Genomic DNA, 16,390 nt, shown 5'->3' on the forward strand with positions numbered 1-16,390 from the left:
ATGTACATGTTTAATTTAATCTAGCCTACCCCCATTGAGCAAGTGATACAAGAAACAGAACATATGTTATAAATATATGATAATTCAACAATGATAATCTGGATGTAGACAGAAGTCTTTCTCTTTTTGTACATTGCTATGTTTTTGGTTTTCTTTTCAATTCATAAATATTTTTACATTAAATCATTTAAGTAAGAATAAAATAGTTATATTTTTGCAGATTATAGTGGTACCAGTATTGTATACATTTCCATATTTTATTTTTGTCTTTGTGATTTATACGATGTTTGTAGGAACCCTTGTAACTTTTTTATTAACATATTTTTCTTTTCTGAAATGAATTCTGTTAGTTAATACAAGATCACATTGCTAACTTTCTACCCACTTTTCTAGATTACAATGACAAAATAGACCACAAGGCGTGATGACATGCATTTATTCTTCACTTAACTTTTAATTCAATTTATTCTTTTGTAGTTTTGGATTACATTTTCACTTTTTTTTCAAGAGAAGCATAGACCCTTGTCACTATAACTTGATAACCTTCAGGTACACAGCTTTCATAAGATAAAAATTGATCCCCAAATTGGCAGCAATTATTAATTTTCTATTCATCTTTTACTTTGAAAACATTAAATATGGATATAACATCAGTGAAAATGAGTGGTGATAGTAAGATTTTATCACAAAGTTACCAATTCACAATTTCAAACATTGATTTGGTTCTTTCATTTCATCGGTAATTGAGAATGTTTAATGATTAGTCTAAGTAATACTGTTTTCAGTAATTTTTTGGTCTGCACCAGGCCCGCACTAAAATAATTTGCACCGCAAGCATTCAGTAACTACATAGCAGAGCAGAATTTCTTCTACGATCACCCATTTAAATACTTGGGCACATATTGCTGCTGGTCTGGTACTGCTAATAGCAGCATCAAAATAGCACTGGTCTGGCACAGGCTATTTTAGCATGCGGCATTCATAAACTCAAAATTTTACAACTTAGCCCGCAGCTGGTCTTGACCAGCAAGTTGTATAAATCAGTTTTGATTCAGGAAAGTCACTACAACCTGCACAGAATGTGGCATCAACTTTTCAGTACATGTTTCTCTCTCTTATCATATATCATGTGTGATTACTATTACCATTCAGGATAAAGATGAGGTGTAGGTCTACTAATGAATCTAACTTGGTACTTATTTACTTCTTCTTGGTCAAGTGCAGAGTAGTGGAGACAAACTTCTTGTTCCGGCCAACCTAAAGAGGAGACAGAATTTGGATCTGAATACAGAGTCTTACACTGTGTTCATAAGCATCCACAAGTATGTTATTGACATGTTGCTGTTGCCAATTGGCACAAATAATATGCACTTATCCCATAGAGCAGGCCAGCATATTAAGAGCTAATAAATAAACTTTTTAAATCATTCAATTTTCTTCAAACTAAGGCTTATCATTGTAAAGAATATGACTTTCCTTTTTTATCCAGATCTGTGTGGGATTATATAAAAATAAGATGTACTTTGTGGAGCAGTACCATAGATTAATTGAGGTAAACAAAATTTAAAATAATTTATACGATAATATCTTGGTAAGCATGGGAGTGGATTGTGATTGTGTGTGATATCTCTATTTGATACTCTGATCTGATTATTATTTTTGCATTTATACCCAGCAGCAGTGGCATAATAAAGGGGGGGGGGAGATGGGGGGCACGTGCCCAGATTGCAAAACAAAATGTAGGAAAAGGAGAAAAAGAAGAAATTATTGTACATTATAAAATGTTACCGGTATATTATATTGTTATTGTTATTATATTACATAAGAAATATTTTTTTTGTAAATTCATGAAACATTATTTTGTTCAGGGTGTATGTGTACATTGTTGATGGTGCTTGCATTGTCTATTTAACAAGATATATGATCCTCTTGTATGGTAATAAAACAGTACTAAACATTATGTTTTCAAGTTAATATACACCAAATATGTTTCCTTGCACTTCGAATTATTATTGTTTTATGTAGTGACATATGCTTCTTTTTCTTGACTACTTAAAGTGATTGCCCCCTTTTAAGGTCTTAATATAAAACATTTTTAGTCTGTGCTTGCGTTCGCATTAGTGGATTGGTGAGATACGTCTGCTCTTCATGAATTCCTGAATCAGTCTTCAAAATATCCCTTTTTCTGATCTGAATATCAGAAATTTTCAGCTCGTGCTTTGCATTGGAATCAATTGGCAAGTGAAATACGTGTGGTCTTGGTGAATTCCTGCAAATAAGCTTTAGAATGCCCCTCTTCAGGTCTGAATTTCCTAAATTTTCAGCTCACGATTCATGCCAGCAATATTTGATTAGTGAGATGCATATGTTAATCATGATTACAATGACTACAAAAAGGTGCTTCATGTGTTTTGATGTTGGTTGGTGGTGATTTTTTACCTGATTGCTAAGAAAGCAAGAATGCTTGTAAGCGAGCAACCAGAGGACCGACGGCTTAAGGTCCTCTCCGAAGGACCTGGTACTGAGGATTAATGCCTTACCAAAGGGCACTAGTGCACCAAATGGGAATCGAACCCGGGTCACTGGAATACGAATCCCCCGCTCTACCGACTGAGCTATCGCGCCTTCCAAAAAATCAGCAAGCACTTGGCACTCGCATTAGAGTACTATGGTGCGATATGTATATTCTCAATGGATTTCTAAAAAATAATTCTTAAAATGTCTGTTTGAGGTCAATATACAGTGCGTCCCAGAAAAAACGAAACCAATATTTAGCGATGATTTATCATAACTTAATCATTGATAAAATAGACAAATGACCTACCAATGTAAAGCTTAGAATCTCTTCTTTCATCTGATATTACTTAGATTATTCCTCATTCACGCATGAGTGAGCAAAAAACAATTTGAAGAAAGGATACCAAAAACTCATTTGGCAGGGGTATCTGAATTTCAAAATAAAAACCACATGCCTAAAAAGTTCAATATCTGCTCTTTTATTTTATACCTTAATCACAGAAAATGGTAGTAAAAAAGAAGTAAAAAGAAGTAAAAAACTTATGCTCTCTCAAAACAATGCTTGTATTTCCATAATTTCATTAAATAAACTTGTTTTCACCAATTTCCCACAGAAGCTATCGCACGGTAACAAAAGAATTAATGCATGGCTGATCGTCAACAAAACGGAGTGTCAAGTGAGTTTGAACGCTAGCCTGTAAAACCTCTTCATTTTATGACATTATTGAGATTCAAGCCTTATTTCAAATAGCCAGAACTTTGTTATTTCTCGACTATTTTTTGTAATTGAGGTATCAAATTAAAGAGCAGATATTGAACCTATTGAAAATGTGGTTTTCTTTTTGAAACCCAGATACAGCCCGCAAAAGGACTTTTTGGTATCCCCTCTTCAAATTGTTTTTGCTCACTCATGCGTGAATGAGAAATAATCTAAGTAATTCCAGATGAAAGAGGAGATTCTAAGCTTTAAATTGGTAGGTCATTTGTCTATTTTATTAATGATTAAGTTAGGATAAATCATCAATAAATCTCGGTTTCGTTTTTTTTCTGGGACGCACTGTATATACTGAAATTTCAGCTCGCATTGTTTGTTTAGTGAGACAGGAACGTAGCATGATTACAAAAATTTTGCTCATAATGTCCCTTCTTAGGTCTGAATATCAAAATTTTCAGCTCGCACTTCACGCTTTCATTTGATCAGGTCACTACAAAAGAAGCAATATTCTGTGAATATTAAGATAGTTGTAAGGAGTTATATCAAAGAGAGAACTTATTTTAGTTGTATTTAATTGTTGGTCAGAAAGAAAATGCATTGACATGATTCGATTGCAATTCGGGTGATCTGCTATATACTGTAGATATTGATCTACATTCAATCAATACTTTTGACATCAAATTTTATTTGCCTAATGCTAAAACCTTTTCTATACTAATAAAGGTTTAGCACATCATGTATCTTACAATCTTACTAATCTGTCCATACACTATTGATGAATTAAGTAATTAATGTTACATTTTATTTTGGTCTAAGAATTCCCTTTTTATTGAGTGTATAAATTGATTTTAACTTTGCTTTTTGATATTTTTTGTTTATAAAAATGGGTGTGTCCTGGTAATATTTATTTCTGTAATGCTTGAGCCGTAGTCATAGCATCATGTTACAACTAAATGATTAAACGGAGTTATTCATTTCATCACCAATATGAAAACAGATGCAAGGCTAAAAACATGATCTAATAGTAAAATATGAAAGTGAGTATTCTTTAGAGCAGAACATATGATATTAGCTTAGGACTATCAGAGCATACTGTTAGTACACGATACTAGCTCATTCAGACTGGAAACCAATGATGCATACAATTAATATAAACCGATCAAGGTATAAGATACGGTAGTATCATAATGATGGTTTCATTGTTTCAGTGCATTAGAATCAAATATGGCCTTGTGGATTGCAAAGATTCCTGTAACATGATTGTCTTTAGTAGAAATGTCTTGTATCAGTATTAGAAATGGTTGCATTGATTGGTATTTTGCTACTTAACCTAATTAAGAACACAACCTTCTAGGAGACAAGGCTTTTTTATTGGAAAGACCATTTGACAAGAAATAGAACAGCGGATTTGGAATCATATACTCAATTGACTCATCCTATTGAAAGTTATATATTCAGTGTTGAGATCAATGGGGTGATCTTTTTCTTACACACAATGGAAAACAACCAATTTATTATATTACAAGTTCCAATTACTTGGAGGATCAAAACAAATACCAATTATATGGTTGGTTGCAATCCGATTCCATGATATGTGGTTTGTGGTGTGTAGGTGATGAGAAATTATTTGTGAAATTGAAATGGTGTTATATAGCTTAACTCTTCTACTACCAGAATGTCTACAAAAGCATATAATTCATATGATTTAATGCTTGCAAGATTGATTGAATGGTTGGTTAGCAGGGCTGTTGATGATGATTTGAATTGTTGGGGAAAACGTGTTTGAGATATTTTTGGTGCACTCTGCGTGCAAAATACAGAATTTTGTGTGTGAAAGGCGCAAAAAACTGACAATTTTGTACATTTAAAAAAATAGTATCTATATATATCTTCATCAAAAGAATTCCTAGATGGAACTTTATGTCAATTCCATATGCATTTTGTGAAAGTTTAGAATGAGGATATTTCTCACTTTTGTGTGTCCTGTGGCTTGCAAATTCTTTTCTTGTGCGGATGTATAGTATCACAAAGTTTGAATTGATTTGGTCGTTGATTAGTTTCACAAGACTCAAGGGGAATTATATCTTAAGTGTTTCAGTGTTATATATATTTAGACTTAGAGTTTAACTTTATATTAATTCAGAAAGTGTGAGATAACGAAAAAGGAAAAGTAGGCCTGCATTTTCGGATATGATATTGAAAATATGATCGTTGATTGCCAGCATTGGTTGCATATGTTTTAAGTTAGATTCAGTTCAATACTAGTGAAATGGAATAATGAGTGTTAGATTTAATTTCAACTTATGGTGTACTTATATTCAATAAATTTTCATATTTTGTTTTATATCCATCAATCTGATTCCATTGCAGTTTAATTTGATTAAACTCTGAGACATGTTACAGAGGATGATTTAATCCAAGGCTGTGTCTCAAGCCATCATTTGACTGGTAGAAATATGTCTTTACTATTCCCAGACACGAACTCTAGAACTGCTCTGAAGATTCAGATGTATTCTGTATGAAAATTGTGGAAAGTTGTTTACTCAATAGAAGTTTAGTCAAAATGATATGAATACATAATGGCAAAGTTGACTTCATTCAATTATTTTACATTCAACATTTTGCTAACATTAAATATACATTACATGACATACATGTATCAATACAAGGTATCATACATGTACTATTATTAAGTTACATCATGAAATTACATTAATTACAACAATGCAAATAAATGGGTCTTGATAGATTTCTTGAAATTGGCTATTGAGGTATTAAAAAAAGAATTGTGCAATTATTACTATTGAAAGCATAAACTAGCATTATGAAATCAACAAGCAGTATGACCTGAATTTAAAAAAACTTCGAATTTAAATATTTTATGAAAATTTATCAGGTGTGAGAAGCAGATACTTTTATTCATATATACTTGTGTAATCATGAAAAATAAATGAATAGTTAAGTCAAAGCTTATATAGGTATTTTAAATAGGTTTTATAATAAATTCATAGATTTGGAGGGGTGTGGATAATTAAATGCAATTTTACAAGTCCATAAAGGTTGAAAGTTTGTGATGTTATTTCTTCAGTATCAGAACGGTTGCAGTAAGTAATCCTAGTAAGATTGAAGTGGTGTGATGAAAGTTAGATATAGATATATATTTCACTTAACGTACTATGAATCTTGGAAGAAGATTTATCATAATCCTGGGTGGGTCCTTTAAAGCATTCTGATACCTTGAAAATCATCTCTCTCAGTAAGAGGTCCTAGATTAAAAGATTGCAAGTGATCAGGGATTTATATCTCCAATGTAGGCATATAAGGCATTATTGAAAGTAGGTCTTAAATCCTTTACATCCAACTGCATTAGACCATGTGTAGCACATATCTGATTTGGTGAAATAGTTAAGAATAGTGATGAAAAATAAAAATCATTTTTACCTTGTCTAATAAAAGAAAATAGCACAGAAAATATTTTCAGAATGGGAATGCCAAGCATGATATACTACTAATAAAATAAATATAATACTGGGGGAAGGAGCATTAGATATAATCTACAAAAGAAGAGTAAAGGACATTAGACCAGGAGAGAGAGAGAGAGGGGGGATTCAGATGGCGTTATCTTGCCAGGAAAGCCCTAAGGCTATTCTAAAAAAATTATTTGAAGCAATATAAGTTGAAGAGCATACTTTTATCTCTATATCTCTACTATGGTATTTTTGCACTAGAAAATGACATTCAAGATACTGTTGGTTGAATAGAAACTCAGTATTTAGCACCAAAGGGAAACATGATATCAGTAATTGAGTATTTATTTAATTAATTCTCTGCATACTGGAACCTGCTCACCCCTGTATACAGCCTATGTGAATCACATAATCCAATATTCAACAGGTTAACCCACTGCCTACAATATTTGTACTTTAAGATTATTGATATGCTAAAACATATCTGTGTGATTAAAGGGGAAGTTCACCCTGACAAAAAGTTTGTTGTAAAACTTAAAACAAAAAATATACATATATATGTATATAAATTGGTGAAGGTTTGGGTTGATTTGTTTATGCTGCTTTTTATTATCATCCAAATGTGAAGTATATGTCCAAACCATTTTTTTTCTAATTATGTAATATGATTATTTTGTATACATTATGGATTATTTTTGTATATTGCAAACAATGTAAATAATTTTTAATAATGTATTGTGAACGCAGAAATAAAATCGATAAAACAATTTAAAATTGTTGATTTGTGACATCATATGTTGGCAGCTTCCCAATTTAGTATGTAATATAAAATGGTTGCTATGTTAATGGTTCATGAAGACTAAACTTTTTCCTGTTTCAGGAGTGGGTGTGAAAAAATTGTCTTTTGATATATTGAAGATTGAGAATGAAATACATTTAAATTTTTCTGAGAAACTGACATTTCATTGATTTTTTTTAAATTCATGATACATTGAAAGTTGCTCATTATATGATGTCACAAATAAAAAAATGAAATTTTAATAATGATGATGGATTTTCCTCAAACCTTCACCAATATTTTTTTTCTCAATTTTCTGCTATTTACAATAAACTTTTTGTCAGGGTAAACTTCCCTTTTAATCTATTTTACTACAAAAACTAAAATTTAGAAGGCTTTTCCCATTTGAGTAGGTTTTATATTTTTATGTTGCTGATAGATAATTGTAAATCATAAAATTCATAAGTATTTTTTAAAAATACTTACCAGTTTTGGGGCAGTTCCGTATGTGTCGTACAGGACATTTTGACAATTTATTGTCTCTTAGATAAATGCTTGACCAATAAAACCTATTTTTGTCAATAATAAATTTAAAACGGTTAGTGATGTGAAAAAATGATAACAAAAAATTGTGAAAATATGTGATGTACAGGGCTCAGAAATGCCCCGTACGACACACAACATTTTTACCCCTGATTCATCAATGGAAAATCTAATTTTGTTGGTTGTCCTTTTTTTACATGACTTACCAGTAGTACTTTGATATTACCACAAAATTAGAAGTTTCCCATTTATTTGGACAACAGGTTAAAAGTGTTTTGCCAACGGCTGATTTGTCTAGCATGGAATCACCCATCAGCTTGTGAATAGGAATGCCCAATGTTGCTCATTATAGTAATCCTTTTTCCTTCAAATTTCTACTCCTGCACTTGTAATGGATACCTATTAATAGCTACTCTTTTTACTTTGGAGATTTGATGAGATTAAAATGGAGATGACAACCCAGTATTCATTTTCTGCTTCTATTCTTATTGCAATACATTGACTGCAACCTTAATTCCAACCTTTTTGTTATGATTAATTCATACTGCAGACAATTTTCAATGTTTTATTTTTATAATTTGTAAATAGTGTATTGATCTGTCTAATTTCTTCTTTTAAACCTGTAATTTCATTTTGCAAATGTGCAATGATCAATTTATTCTGGTATATTGACATGTTCTGTATGTATCTAAAATCAAATGAGAAATAATATTTTCAATGTCTCATGAACTAGAAAAAAAATTCATGAAATGATATTTGCAAAAATGGTGCCATGGTGATTTGTACCAAAGAATGTGGTGTTGTTATATTACCGTGGAAAAAAACAGACCTACTAAAAATCTCATTTGCACTTGATAATCTGAAGATGATGATGGCAACTGATGAAGTATTGTTGGAAATGTGAGAAAATTAACCTTTTGTCTTTTTTACCACGGATGTAGTCTCCTTGACCATAAGATGAGGGGTTAAAAGAAATCTGGTTGTATCTTATTTATTTGTGTCTAAGATCTTTGTTCGGAGTGCTAATGAGGGGATGTAATAGAAACATAGCTTACTTTCAAATTGCAAGTCAAGAAGGCTTGAGAGCCTGTGGAACAAACTGTTTTTCTCTAACAAATAGTTATTTTCATTATGCTAAAAAAACAATGATTGAAATATTGGTTCTTCTTTTGATTGTGTTAACCTTCAAGTTATGTTTCTTTATTTTACTTCCATTTGGAAATTCTCTTGTGATCTTTGTCTTCTTATCCTGTGTTTTATCAGGGATTTGGTATCTTTGTAACATTTGTTTTCTTTAAGAAGAAAGGGGAAGTTATTAGAAGGAGTAAGAGAAAGAGAAGATTAGGAAGGAGGAGAATGATAATTATAAGAAGTACTAGTAGTAGAGTAGTAGTAGTAGAAGAAGAAGAATGGAGGAGAAAAAGAAGAATGGAGGAGAAGGAGAAGAAGGAGGAGGAGGAGGAGGTGACAAATAACATACATATATATTTTTTTACAATTTCATTTATTTCTGAAGTGTGATTTTTGTTTCATTGAAATGAGAGATGTTTGAGGCAGATATCATTTTGAAGGATAAATATGATGTTGACTCACCTTCTGATGTTTGCTCCTTTTAACCCAAATCTACTGCAGATGTCTATTCAATAATTTTCAAAAAGTAGAAAGAAGTAAATCTAACTTGTGTCTTCCAGGCAGATTTCTTGGATGGTTACATGCTTTGAAAAGATGGATCAAGGCTGGAATGCCCTGTGGCCTAAACAACGATCACCACACAACTCATCAGCATAATTGTATTCATAGAATTTGTCCTCGGGTCTAACTTCTTGAAGGCACGGTGCTAATTCCCCCATCGGCCTCTCGCAAGCCCCGAGTGAGGCGACTCTAATTCTGCAAACTTCTCACGGGAAGATCCTTATGATTTTCTTTGTGCAATTTGAGAGATGGGTGAAAAAGAGAATAAAAATCAGGATACATGACATAAAAAAAGAGAAGATGAGATTGGGGGTAGACTGAGGAAAGATAGGCAGAAAGAATAAATGGAAAAGTTTGATAATACAATCATCAAAAATACTGTCCAAAATGAAAGATCAAAGAAGTAGAGTAATATTTATAAAGGAAAATGAAGACAATGTAAATGGGAAAATGAAAAAATATGAATTTGCTATAGGTAGGGAATAAAGAGAGCAGAATAGCAAAGGAATTAGCAGATGATAAAAGTAAAAATATATATGTAAGGGTAGAGCATGATATTAGAAATAACTTACAACTCCAGTTTTATGCTGAGCCTGTACTTATTACCTTCCTTAAAAGCTTCTTTTTTGTTCAAGCCTTTTTAATCATCATGTAACAACAAATCACTTTGTTTTGAAAATGTGTCATGATTATTTACATATTCTTGTAAGTCAATAATCTATGTTTTTATCAAAATTAAGTAATGGAATGGTAAAAAAATTTTTTTTTTCTTATTCTCCCTTATATCTGCAAAATTCAAAGTGTCTTCATTCTGCAACAAATTATAGAAAGAAAAAAAATATATGAATTGTGGCTTTTACCTTCTTTATTCTCCATGATAGCATTATAAAAACAATGTTGTTGTGTATTATGAAGATATTGGAAACAATTTGTATCACTCTTGGAATCTCCCAATTTACTATATGCCTTGCCTCGCGTTATCTTATTTGTATACTCCATGAGAGGCATAATAGGGAGATTTACTTACCCACAGCAGTCGGATATTAAAAGTTACTTTTAAAACTAGAAATACAGTTACACCTTGGCAAGGTTTTATATAATATGTTTTATGGTCATTATTATTGGAGTATACTTGCATAGTGCTAAAGCTTGTGACAATTTCCATAAATCCCCAGATATCTCCACCATAAAAGGACAGCTTTTGGATTAACTTCATGTGATTTTTACTTGGGAGCATACTTCGTATATATTTCCACATAGTAGAACAATTCCCTTTGTTGTTCAAGATGATCTCAGAAATATATCGCTTTTTTGCCTTTCATATCATATCAGTAACAGTATTTCTAAGTTTTCTGTATAATATCCAGTCACTGTCAGATTTTGAAAATTTAGCATTTTCTAACTATTTATTCATTTCCTTTATGTTGATCAATATGTCACTATTTAGTCATGGAGTTTCTTTTTGTCACACTCTTCTTTTTCTAAGAGGTGCGTGTTTACTCAAAACTGAACAAAATTTACTGGAACAAATTTCATAGGCAATTCAGATACATTATCATTTTGCAGATTGTATTCAGAGAGGATGAGAGATTTCCCCATTTGTGATTTTTTTAAGTCATCCTGCAACTTGGATTATGTTCAAGGATAGCTATTTTCTCTGAGAGAGAGAGCAAGGTAATATATCCTTCATGTGTGGGTAAAATCATTACAAATGTGTGTATCACTTTGACTATAAATTATGCTTTAGGGCCAATTCTACTATCATCACGAAATGTGTGTATAGTTTTGACTGTATGCAATATGCTTTGGGGCCAATTTTACTATCTTCTAATTTGCATAAATTCAGAGATTGTGCATTTTAATGGTTTCTTTGAAAGTGGTTGATAATCATAATTTCTTCTGATCTCTGAGTATGATTGAGAGATAGAGATGACTTAGTAAGCTTCTCAGAGCTTTTCTTTGATGTTGCCATCGGCATCTAGCAAAGCAAGATCAACGGATGAAAATAGGATTTGGATAAAAGCTAGCTCAGAAAATTACCCAGATCTGGGGTTTTTAGCTGTTCTGGTGAAGTTCGCAGCCAACTACTTTGGAAAGAAAGATCTCACACATTCTACATGGTAAAAAAAGACTTTAACTTTGAAATCCATACATGGACAAAATCTTGTTTATCCTTTTTTTACTGATCAATCTTGATTGTTCACTCAAGGTACTTCAAAGGAAATACAGTATGTCTAAAAAAAAGTTTACACTTAGAAAAAATCCCGTAAAATTATGCATTTGTAATATCCTGAAGATTTTGCCACATTTTAACATTGGCACAGATCCAATATAACTGTCAAAATTATTTCCGCTTGAGTGAGCACCACTTTCTTTTGAAAAGTTAATGAAAAATTATTTTTGCAGAATGTTGAAATAGTTATGCGAATAAAAGTAGACCTTAATCATGAAGAACACATGGGATTTAGTTATAATAGTAAAATTGATTTGAAGATATCTTTTACATTTTTTACCTTGTTTCCTTGCCTAAAGCACTTCAAAGAGTGCATTGCACCCCACCCCACCCCCAGACACCGAGGCCATCATGAAGATATTTGCTTTACACTGAGCTGTGATTTACTTTATATGATGAAAACTTCGCGAAAAATGCTGGAGATGTTTGATATAAACTTTTGTTCAGATTCAGTTATGTCCTCAGATCCAGCTGCCATAAAAAAGTAAAGGTTGTGCTCTCTTGTAAAGCAGTTTTGTACTGAAGAGACTACCCTGGGTCAATAAAACAAAATAAATAAATGGATAAAATACTAAGTGTTGAAAATTGAAATTTCAATTTGGGTGGCAAAATTGTTACAAAATGCTTGAATGTATTCGTTTTCTTTCAGTTGACTAAAATTGAAAGGGAAATGTATGAGAAATGTTTCGCAGGGTAAGTTTCTGATCAGTGATCCCCTGTTAATATAATAAAAAATAATATGAACATTTGTAATGTGCCGGTATCCATCATAAAAATATGCTCACGGTGCAGTAAAGAAAAGAAAAGAAAAAGACAGGAAGATAGATAGAAAACGTACTAAAAAGAGGGGGGAAATAACGATTACCTAAAAGCCTGTGTGAATAACCACAGACATGAATAATTATATCTGAATAATCTGATTGATATATGTCTGTTACATCCTTATAACACACTCACACTCTCTTTCCATAGATGGATTTAAAGATGTTTGTGTCCATGTTATCTTGAATTGTTAATTAAATGTCAGGTAAAGGCCTCTAGATGGAAGATGATTTTATTGCTTTTATTTTGTTTGTTATTCAATGTCAAAAAATATTTTGAAAATTCCTTTTCTCAATTATTTTTCTGGAGAAAACGTTATATTCTGATCTTCAGTGGGGAAGAAGAAATCCTAATTTGATTTCTATCTAACAATCTCTTTCTCAAAAGACTAGAGGGGTATGATTTCAAAATAGTTGGATCAATTTTTGAGAGTATTATCTTTCCTTTTTGAGGGTTTGCCAGAGGTGTTATAAGACATCATAGATCCATGCAAGGATGGATGGAGGAAGGATGTATGTTGGATCAAGTATTGTATGGATTAGCTGTTGGCAGAAATCTCTTGTTTCTTTTGATTGTAGAATAATTGGACTTAAAAGATTGGTGTCCACAGGGAGATTGAAAGCATAACAAGTCTGTGTTTCTCTAAAATTGTGTAATTACCTTGTATCAGCACCTAGAAGGGGATACATCTCAGCTAATCTGACCAAGGTTTGTTCATCTCATAGACCTATATCTTTCCTGAACTGTCTTGGTATTTTAATTCTATTCTTTGTTGCTGAGAAGGGCTTAAATACACAAGTGAATTTTGTGAACATACAATTTAAGGAAATCCCAATCAAGATGTAAAATGTAGCATACATATTATACTATGGGATGCACTGGATGTACTGTTTATATATATATATATATATATATATATATATATATATATATATATATATATATATATATATACAAACAGTGTGCCCCCCAAAAATATATTTTTACTATAAATTTATATATTCATTTACTCACAAATTTTTTAACCTACAAACAATAACAAAATGGTTTTTAGAACGATTGAATGCATTATTTTCAAACATTTAGTGTGGGCCCTGTTTTAGAAAGGTTTACAATGGATAGCAATTATGAAAGAACAATTTTGAATGGTTTCTTACTTATCCTAACTCTGCATGTAACTATCTTCTTGATAGGTCATTACCATCTAGCAATCAAACCTATGTGTTATGGGGCCTAGATTTTCAGGATTTGAACATATTTTTCATTACTTTTAAAGCTTGAGACATTCATATTCAAATCATAACTGGTATGAATATACACAGTTCTTTGATGATGAAGTTAATTTTTCAAATCTGATGAGGAAATTGAAATATGTGTCACAAGACCAAGAGTTAGAAATTAATATTAAATATTTTCAGAATATTCAGCTACAACTAATACCCCTTTCATAAACCCAATTATGCGCCTAACAGCGGCATAATTTGGTCGTAAAATTGGAGGAGGACCAGAGTTATCCGCATTATTTTGATGCTGCTATTATCCGCATAATAGCAGCATCGGGACAAGATTTTGAGTTTATGAACGCATTTCCAAATAATGTGGATAATTGCCATGGTGCGGTCACAAGGTCACCCTTTTCCAACACAACCGCATCAGAGGGGGCGTGTCCAGTTGTCATGATGATTATCCGCCTTTTTCAGGACGGGCGCTCGTAAAAATAATGCGGCTTATTTTCGGAGTTTGTGAACGCAATTTTATTGAATTATCCGCATTACTCTTAGGCGGCTAATTGGAGGATAGGTTTATGAAAGGAGTATCAGTTGTCTAACCATTTTTCTTGTTTCGGATTAGGCTTTATGACATAACCCAACATGATGGCTCAGTGGTAGAGCTCCCACCTCTTGAATGGGAGGTTGTGGGTTCAATCCTTGGCCAATTCTTACCAAACACTAAAATGGGACCTTCTGTCTTATTGTCAGGCAATTGACATACGCTGAACCTGCAGAGAGTATAGTTTATTTCAGCTGACGTGGCTACCGTGAATAGATGAGAATTATTGCTATTATAGATTATCTCTAAAAAGCTCATATCACATTGCACTGCTACGATATATTCTTTTCCAAATCTAATGAACATAATATTCATATCCTTACCACTGGAAATGACTGTGGTCAGATCCTGATATTTTTTTTTTCATTTTCATCTTCAGCAATTTTGGATTTTATATTATTCTGCATAGTAAATTTTAAAAAAATTTAATGTTCTATATTTTCTCCAGAGGTTGACATTGTCAAAGAGTTCAGTTTCTCTGATGACTTATTTTATGAAATCCCCATAAGATTTACATCACAACATAGCAAAGATAATAACAATTCATGTTTTGTTCAATTCTTACTTAAATTATTATATTATTAAATTCCTTGAAAGATATTGTTATTTGGGGGGTCTTGTAAAGATTATGGGAGGATTTTGACTACCTGAAAGGGTAATCTAATACATCCTTTGAGGGGTGTGAACTGACCCTTAAAGCATCTCATCTCAATCCCTATGACCCAAATCTTTATCAACATTCTTCTTCCACCTTTCGATTCTAAGCCAATACACATTTTAAAGTCGAGATTTCTTTCTCAATAAAATTGATATACTAGAAGGGACTCCAATCATTTGCCGATAGTTGTTATGATCCTTGTTGTTATTGCTATCTTTTTATTTGATTTGTGATCTTTCAGCTTAGCCAAGAAACATACAACTCATTTTTTTCTTATTACAGTCTTAATTCTTCTGCAGTTAGAGCCCCCCCCCAAAAAAAAAATCTGTATATCTACTATGTGCTTACGATGCATAACTCATTATCTTAATTCATATAAGTCCTGATTACCTAGCCCTTATAACAATAAGATATAGCTGAAATTTAAGTACCCTGATTCATTGGATGGTGTTTTTTGTAACTGAGTAAATTACTATGTTTATCAAATTGAAAGTTGAAAGAGATACTCTATTGGTGATACAATGTTTTTCCCCTGAGAATTGATGTAGACTGGCTAGTTTAAACACAGAGCAGGTGTGTGAACATGGTTCTGTTTAAATTGCCATTAACAGACTTTATATTCTAAGAGAGTGTTCAACTCAAGTCAGCTCCTGTTCTATTTTGATATCTCTCTCAACTGCTTCATGATGACATCAAAAAGTGCATTAGCACAAGATCTTGGTCAGGTTCAAGGACTTTGATCTCTCTTTTACAACTCGGACTGCTCAAACTTTAAAGGTGAAATAGCCAGGAAATAGATGTCTCTTTTACAACTCACATTTGCTCAAACTTTAAAAGTGAAATAGCCAGGAAACAGATTTTCTTTTACAATTCAGTTTGTTCAAACTTTATAGGTGAAATAGCACAGAAATTGATGTCTTTTTTACAACTTGGACTGCTCCAACTTAAAAGGTGAAGTGAAATAGCCAGAAAATAAACATCTCTTTTACAACTTGGACTGCTCAAACTTTAAAACAGAGATAACAAAAAAATAGTAAGATTCCCCTTTTTACAGTCTTCTCAGATATTAAGTTGAAATAGCCAGAAAATAATATCTTTCTTTTACAATTAAGACTTCTCAAACCTTAAGATGAAA

The sequence above is a fragment of the Lytechinus variegatus genome, chromosome 2 (assembly GCF_018143015.1).
Source record: "Lytechinus variegatus isolate NC3 chromosome 2, Lvar_3.0, whole genome shotgun sequence".
NCBI lineage: Eukaryota > Metazoa > Echinodermata > Echinoidea > Temnopleuroida > Toxopneustidae > Lytechinus > Lytechinus variegatus.